The sequence below is a fragment of the Hylaeus anthracinus genome, unplaced genomic scaffold (genome assembly GCF_026225885.1).
Source record: "Hylaeus anthracinus isolate JK02 unplaced genomic scaffold, UHH_iyHylAnth1.0_haploid 11997, whole genome shotgun sequence".
Lineage (NCBI taxonomy): Eukaryota > Metazoa > Arthropoda > Insecta > Hymenoptera > Colletidae > Hylaeus > Hylaeus anthracinus.
Window position 1 is genome coordinate 15,020,309 of NW_026534344.1, and position 7,910 is coordinate 15,028,218.

Sequence of the window (7,910 nt, forward strand, 5' to 3'; positions counted from 1 at the left end):
ATCCATACCACCAAAGTGTTTTGAATTGAAGCTTTATATGTAGAGCTGGTGGAAATGAAGGGGGTCCACAGGATTGGAGATTAACAAATTGCTGCCAGTAGAGTAAAATGTAGATCAATTTTGATTACAAGGTAAGTTGTCAAAATCTGAATTGTCAGGTTCCTTCATTCATACAAAATAGATCCATACCACTAGTGTTTTTAATTTAGACTTTTTATGTAGAGCTTATAGAAATGGAGTCATTTTCTCATTGCATCATTAACATTAAAATTTCTTGCAGCAAGGAAAAAAATTGCAGGTATATATAATTACACTATTCAATTAAAGAAACAAATAATAATTTAGACTTCTTATGTAGAGTTTACAGAAATATCAATTTTATTTTTATAAATTTGAAATAGATTCTATATAATAAATGATTTGTAAAAAGAAGTGAGATCCGATAAAAGAACCTCAAAAAAGTAAAAAAATTACACCAAGTACATGAAAAAATGGGGGACTCAAGGAGTTATCATTGAAAAATAGAAGATCCCCATAAAAAACTACAAGAAAGTAGAAAAATATGTGAAATCGAAATGAGCTGCCAGATGATTCGCCTAAACTTCCGCGGCCTGGAAGTCAAATGCTTGGCGTGACCAGACAAGGCATTCTTAGATCATTATAACATTCCACACTTTCTCTTTCACAGACTTTCAGATAATTTGTCAATTTAAAACTCTGACAATATCATGAGTACACTTTCATTGTTTTGCGTTTTAAAATAATTCTTATTCATCGACACCTTGATCTTGCCTGGCCACGCCAAGCATTTGACTTCCAGGCCGCGGAAATCTAGGCAAACCATCCTGAGAGCTTATTTCGATTTCACATCTTTTTCTATTTTCATGTAGTTTTTTATGGGGATCTTCTATTTTCCAATGATAACTCCTTGAGTCCTCCACTTTTTCATGTACTTGGCGTAATTTTTTTACATTTTTGAAGTCTTTAATCAATTTTACAGCCGCTTAATGACACACACCCGCAGGGGAACAGCGATGAGCGACGTTACGACCGCGTCGAAATCACTTTCGCACGACCCACAGGAATAATCGGTGTTCACCTGTACACGGGAACGAAGGTACCTTCAACGAACGGGCTGTGTTACGAAAGGTGAAATGTTGTAAAGGAAACCTTGGCCCAGGTCGTGTAAAACCTGTCGCCCGGCAAATATGCATCTACTCGACCCTGCTTGAGTCCTTTCGTCCCTTCCTCCACGGGGAAGAGCAACCTGCACTTCCCACGGAAGCGAAGAAGCAGCCTGTTAAAATTGACATGTGCGCGATTCTTAATCTCCCGTGCGGAACCCCATCCGAGTTCCAGGACCGTTCATCTCGTTGCATTCTCTCGCTTGACTTTTCTTTGTTCGAGGAGTGTCTTACTAGCGGACAGATGTTCCTCGAGCATGTGAAATTTTCTGGAAAGAGCTTTTCACGATTAGTTCTCGCATTGTTACGTCACTAAAATTCGACTACGTTGACGATTTATCGATATGTTCACTGACAGCTCCGGACCCAAATGGCGTACTATTATATTTTTCTTTGCTCCTTTATTTAGTATTACCTTAAATCTTTAGTACGCACCTATTGATTTGGAAGTAAAACAAGAAAACAAAATACAATTAATTGTCAATTTGTACTAAAGACATATTAAAGGTACTTTAGTATTTACATTATTATGGGTGAGCAAAATTTCGATAAATTCCATTGTTGATATTTGATGCTTTATGAGTTTCGACATCATAACCTTGTCACAAATGACATTAGTAATGTCACATTACATAATGTTGACTATCCTGGATTCTTAAATGGCAAAATACGTCAGCATTGAATTCAATAATTTAAGAACGGTGAATTTAATATTCTCGATGGCATGAAATCTGGAAGACTCATCGAGATGGATAAAGATCTGCTTTTAGTTGAAATTGAACCGTTTAAAAATTAATAATCATTCAGAATGTAATTGTAAATCCTACTCAAATCCTAAATGCAGAATTTAGGCACATTATTGTGCTCAGCTTAAAAAACTAGTCATGATTTAGATTGAAAACCGTCGCAGATTGATTAATCGAAAAGATGTTATTTTGCAGCATGATAATGCAAGATTTCATATTATAAGGACCACTCAAGAAATAATAAAAAGGTTGAATTAAGAAGTATGTACATATTTCCTCAAACATTGCATTCACTTGATACTACTTCGGTGGATTACTATCTTTTAAGATCTATCGATCATTTTCTTCGAAGAAAATTTAAGGACACTTTAAAAAATTTTTAATTAAAAACATTGTTTAAATATCACTAAAGACTACAACATACTCAAATTTTGTCAAAGAGTGTCTTATTTCGCAAGGAATGGTGTACTTATTTATATAAAGAGATTATTCTGAATGCTATGGTACAGAAAGTAACAGCTGTTGCACACATAATGACTTTTTTATACAGTAAGTTATGTAAGTAAAGAAAAGTAAGAATTAAATAGAATGAAGTAATCATAAAGTCGTACAAAAATCGTAGGAATAAATTTACGTATTCATATGTTAATGTCAATCAACGCGATTTAGTTAAAATTAGATATGGAGTCTCTAGTTAAAGTTAGAGACTCTATAGAGACTAGTTAAAATGTACTTGTAGCGCAACGTATCGAATGCGAATCACACTAACCAATTGCTTAGCGACTAACAAAAGTTTCTTGCAAGTATAAGTAAAATCGGTCTATTAGTGTAGAAGTTATATTTTGGCGGCACCTATCGTAATGAAACATATCTAAAACAAACCTTACTCGTCAGTAACACATGGTTTGAAGATCTCACGATCAGTAGTTCGTTCACGATCATGCGTTTTACTCGCGCACAATGGATTTTGTATACAGAAAAAAGAAAAGATTATACTGATAATACTGAATATTTTAGGAGATATTTCATTTTACTTTTAATATTTCAACACAACTTAATTGCTAATCAGTTCACAGAAGGAAATTTAAAGATTTGACAAATTTCTAATATCGTAGCTGCCATATAATATATTGATATTTTATTATTATTATATTTTATATTTGACATTGATATTTCCTGTAAAAAAAAAAATAAACACATAATTCCATCGACACAATTACAAAGAGCATCATATAAAATTCTCTTCTACGATTTTATTTATCTTCACTCGAAAAACATATATAACCTGATCTTGTTATTAAGTATACTCTGTATAATAAGTGCGTGAAATAATAGGCTGTCTTAAAAATGCGCGAGTAACGAGATGAAATAGTTTCAGGCAGCTTTTTGGTACGGATAACACAGTGTGCGAGGGCATAAGTAGTAGCCAGTCGAATAAATAAGACGACGCGCTTCCGTCTACCTACGGCGGCAACTTGCTGGGTCGTTTCAGAGTTCCATATCGCCTATCGTAATGGGCTTTCTCACGAATCTCGGTCCATTAAAAGAATTCGTTTACGACTTGTTGCGCGCCGATATGGCCAAGCTAACACAGCTAACCGGTACGCGGGACACCGACCGCCGGAGTACTATCAATTAGAATGAAATTGCGCGGGTCCTCGTCGCGAACGCCATGGCGTAGGTGGGGTGAGACGAGGCGAGCTTGTCCTTAGAGATGCGAGAATGGAAAGGAATCGAGGAATCTATTATTCACCTCAGCGGTAATCATCCACGATTGTCTTCGTGTCAAACGCTATCAAGTGGAAGCCAGTACGAGTACTCAGATTTTATTAGGAGGACTCCAAATACAAGCAGCTCGCTGTGTCTGCTCTTCGATGTCTTTAACGATTTTCGCCACAATGACGCTATTATTTCACTTGAAATGCGCCTGACGACAGTTGAAAGTTATAAGCGTTGTCTCGTCTGAATACGTCTTAATCCTTTTGGTATTTATTCATTTTTTCCTCTTTTTCTTTTATTTTCCAGCGAAGAATGTGAGGAATGTCGTCGGTGAACGAAGATTTTCTAAGACCGCTGCCGAGACAATCGGGGTAACATTATTTCAAGTTATTACAAAGTTTAACAGGTCTTCGTCTACGTCTATTTCTTAATAGACGGCATTCGCTGACTAAACCGATAGAAATGATATCCACTTTTGATAAATATTGTATTAGGTTGTCCCAAAAGTTTCTTCCATATCATTAATAAGTAATATATACATAATATTTTATGTCTATGTTACATTATTAAATTGCATATGATTCATTTTGCTCCATTGCTGTTACAACATTAACATCTAAGAAATTAGGTTGTTTATTTATATAAACACTATCAAACAAAACAACTGAGTGCAAGTCACAAAAGAAACTTTCAGGACAACTTAATAGTATGTGTATGGGCCATTCCATCCCAAATCGACCACTTTTGAACCCGATCATTTTTTATTTGGCTGAAATTTTTATGTATTATACCTACCCAACTAAATAACTTTTTATGATTATTTCAGATTTTTTTACTCTACCAAAAAGAAAGTATGAATGTAAACAAAATCAGCGATATTTTTCCAATGGCTAGAAGAAAATGTTTTTATCTCAATTACGGACTCGGCTAATCAAAAAATGAGATTTTCATTTAAATACCTGAGAAAATTCTTTTCCCTTTCAAGAATATTTTTTATTAACCACAAAATTTTGTAGAAAGAAAATGAATTACACAGTTTTGCTAAAGAATTACAAAATTAGCTACAAAAAAGATTCATGAGTAAAGTTTGTATGGCTAATACTTCTCGAATTATATAGTTGGATACACAATTTTTAATTAAAACTGGTGGAAAATCATATAGAGAACCAGTCATTCGGAAATAATTCGTAAAATATTGGTTTCCTGAAAATTCTACAAGGGAACTTTTTCCTAGAAAATTAAATTGTCTATAAAAAACATTCTATACAAAGTCATAAAATCGATCTTTTTGGAGATTTTTGGTGATTGATGTTTTTTAACATATTAAAAATGTTAGAAAATTAATTTTTCGCAGGTAACTTACGAAATATCAATTTGGAATTCAAAATAACTACTCAATATATGTAAGATAATTTATGCAAATACATTACGAATCTTTCTTCTTTATCTTTTAAAATGCATTGTTGATATCCAAGTAATTTTAGAAAGAACTTCGAGATACATTAAAGAATAGAAATAAAAATAACTAGAACAAAATATATTGAACAAATACAACACCCAGAAAATACTTACAATAAGCAATAAATCAATACAAATTTAATTAGAATCACGAGTAAAAAGTTAAAACGGTTAAAGCATATGGTTAAAAAAGTACGTGCACTATGTACATGTATGTTACAACAAATATATCCATACATGTTATTTAAAAATTGACAGTTATTGCTGGTTTCATCTGCTCTGATCACTAGCGAATTGGTTAATGGATAGAAAGTATTATTTTCGTTTCGGAATGCCAATTCGTTCTTATTTGGAATTACAAGATCACACTGTATTTGCACTTCGCGTGTCGCGTAATATTTTATGCCTGTTCTATACAAAACATTATTTTGTCGCGACGACATCTGCAGCTTAAAAGTCACATTATTGTGGCGAAGCCAATTAAGCGAAACTTCGGTGTAAATACCAAGGAAATCTGATCAGCCACCTTAGCCGACACCTGTTTTGATCTCCCTGCAAACAAGACAGGTGCCACCAGAAACTACAAACTACACATTAACTTGTCCAACGGAGAAAAGTATCCTTTAGTAAAAATTGATGCATACATAAAGAAAGAGAATCAGAAAATACACAGGGTGGTCCATCAAATAATTCCACCTCGGTTTACGACAATATGTATAGCGAAAAATAATTCATATAGAGCTGAATGGTTTCGAGTGGGGCACATGGTATTATAATAGAGTAGAGATCGCATGAAGGCCATTAAGAATTTTTAAAATGGGATGATATACTTTTTAATACGCCAATCGATGCAACTTGATAGTTTCTACAAAAATATATTAAGTTATCTATGTCCATAAATAATTAGCTTAAAAGATATTTCAATTTTAGTATCGTTATGAAATCATAATTATCGCGATGTCTGAGCATTCATGTACGGAAGAAATGAATCAAACGGCGTTATATCGAGATTCTACTGCACCAGCTAGATTCTAATAAGCGAAGTGTATTTATATTTATTACATATGAGAAATATTTTACGCGAATATAACTCTTATGTAACTAATACTAAATGATTTCTAGTAGACAAATCTGTCGTCATTGTTAAATATTTTTGTGGATAGGGCAAATGAACGACTTCTCATATTGGCTTCTATAGAGCGAGTGTTTATTACGTGCTTGCACATACAGAAAAAGAAGAAAAGTGTCTCCTTCGCACGCTTAACGTATGTGCCTATAGTGGCGTTTTTGCTTATATTTAAATTTACTTATATTCTAACAGTCACATTTTAAGATATTTATAAATAAAACGCAGTTAATCTAATAAGTTGAAGGATAAATCCTGAGTAATTTATCTGTTGCGCCGAATTAGTAAAGTTAGAGCGCGAGAGGAGCACAAAAAGAAGGTTACCGACCCTCGCTCGATATTCATCCTGAAGGCTTCCGCCAAGCGGCCACTTTTTATCCTGTTTCCGGCTCGGGATCCCTTAGTGGTTCGGCGTTTGTCCACCGGAAGCATTTAGGCCTCGTCACGCTTCTTTTAATTACGCGACTTGGCCACCGCAATCCTTCTTTCTCGTCCGTACCACGCATGCACCCACACACGGGCGTACGCTCGTGCAAGGTAAGCGTATCCTTAGCAGGAGCTCGGCTTGTTCGACACCTGGCACTGCCGAGGGGAATTAATTTTTTGGATTAGCTTATCGCCTCTAGGCGACCTGCTACTTATTTTGCTCGCGAACGAGGTTAAGACCGGCTAAGCAGCTTTGCGTTAATGAGGTTTCGGGAGGAGATGCAACGTTTGCTCTTCCTTTAAATATTGTTTCATGCCTAGGGGAAACTTCGAGTGATAGACCCGTATACTAGTGCCTTCCGTCGCTTTTATAATGAATAGGTCTAAAGAAGAAGTCGATAACCCTATCGTTAAAAGTGAAGTTCGTGTCTTTGCAATAAATATTGCCATTTGATAATCCTTGTTATCGTACTTTTATGAATAGTTTGAACCGTTTGACGGAATTAGTTTTTGGTTGCTTTTCCTTAATAGTTTAAATTTTCGATTAATAGTTTTCCTTTTCACGTACTGTTCATTGTATTTAATGTACCAATCCATCGCAGAACATTACAATAAATTTGACTTTAATGAAACATTTTAAGAAACACATTGTACTATTGAACAATGCTTTGGAGTCTGTAAGACTTTCATACTTCATTATATTTCATACTTTATTTATTTCATTTATATTTATGTATATAATTATATAATTTTTTTTATTAAAATTGAAATTTTTAAGAACCGATCAATAATTTTTAGATTATTAGTTAGAATTATCTTCATAATTATTTGTATAGAATAAATTCATGTAAAGATATTTATTGCTTATTCATCGGTTGTTCGTAATAATATTCTTTTCGTCATGTTAGAATTAATTTCATATAGAACATTTTATTCTAAATAATCTTAATATTAATGTTTATGTTAGAATGTTTATTGCAATCACAAAAGTACATTTCGATGAGAACATGGTTAAAAATAAATCCTATCTATCAAAACAACTATCACAGAATGTCACAAAATTTTCCTATCGTATACCAATCTTTTTAATATTACTTTAGTAACAAATTTTACATCGTTTCTTTTTTTAAATTAAGGTTCTCATTGCTGATCATTTCCTAAATTTGTTAGTATCCTTTTTTGTTTAAGACTATTATTATTATATGCAATCATACATTTACAATAGCTGCATTCATCTGCAAATCTATAACA

The 7,910-nt window shown here is 33.6% G+C and overlaps 1 long non-coding RNA gene across 1 annotated transcript in view; it reads left to right on the top strand.

Moving 5' to 3' along the window:
* Positions 1–5,262, top strand: part of LOC128889248 (uncharacterized) — a 20,007-nt gene extending 14,745 nt beyond the window's left edge. Inside the window, exons 3-4 of the long non-coding RNA XR_008460393.1 lie at positions 3,956–4,020; positions 4,476–5,262. This is a non-coding gene — a long non-coding RNA (uncharacterized LOC128889248). The remainder of the gene's footprint in view (positions 1–3,955; positions 4,021–4,475) is intronic.
* Positions 5,263–7,910: the final 2,648 nt, after the last annotated feature.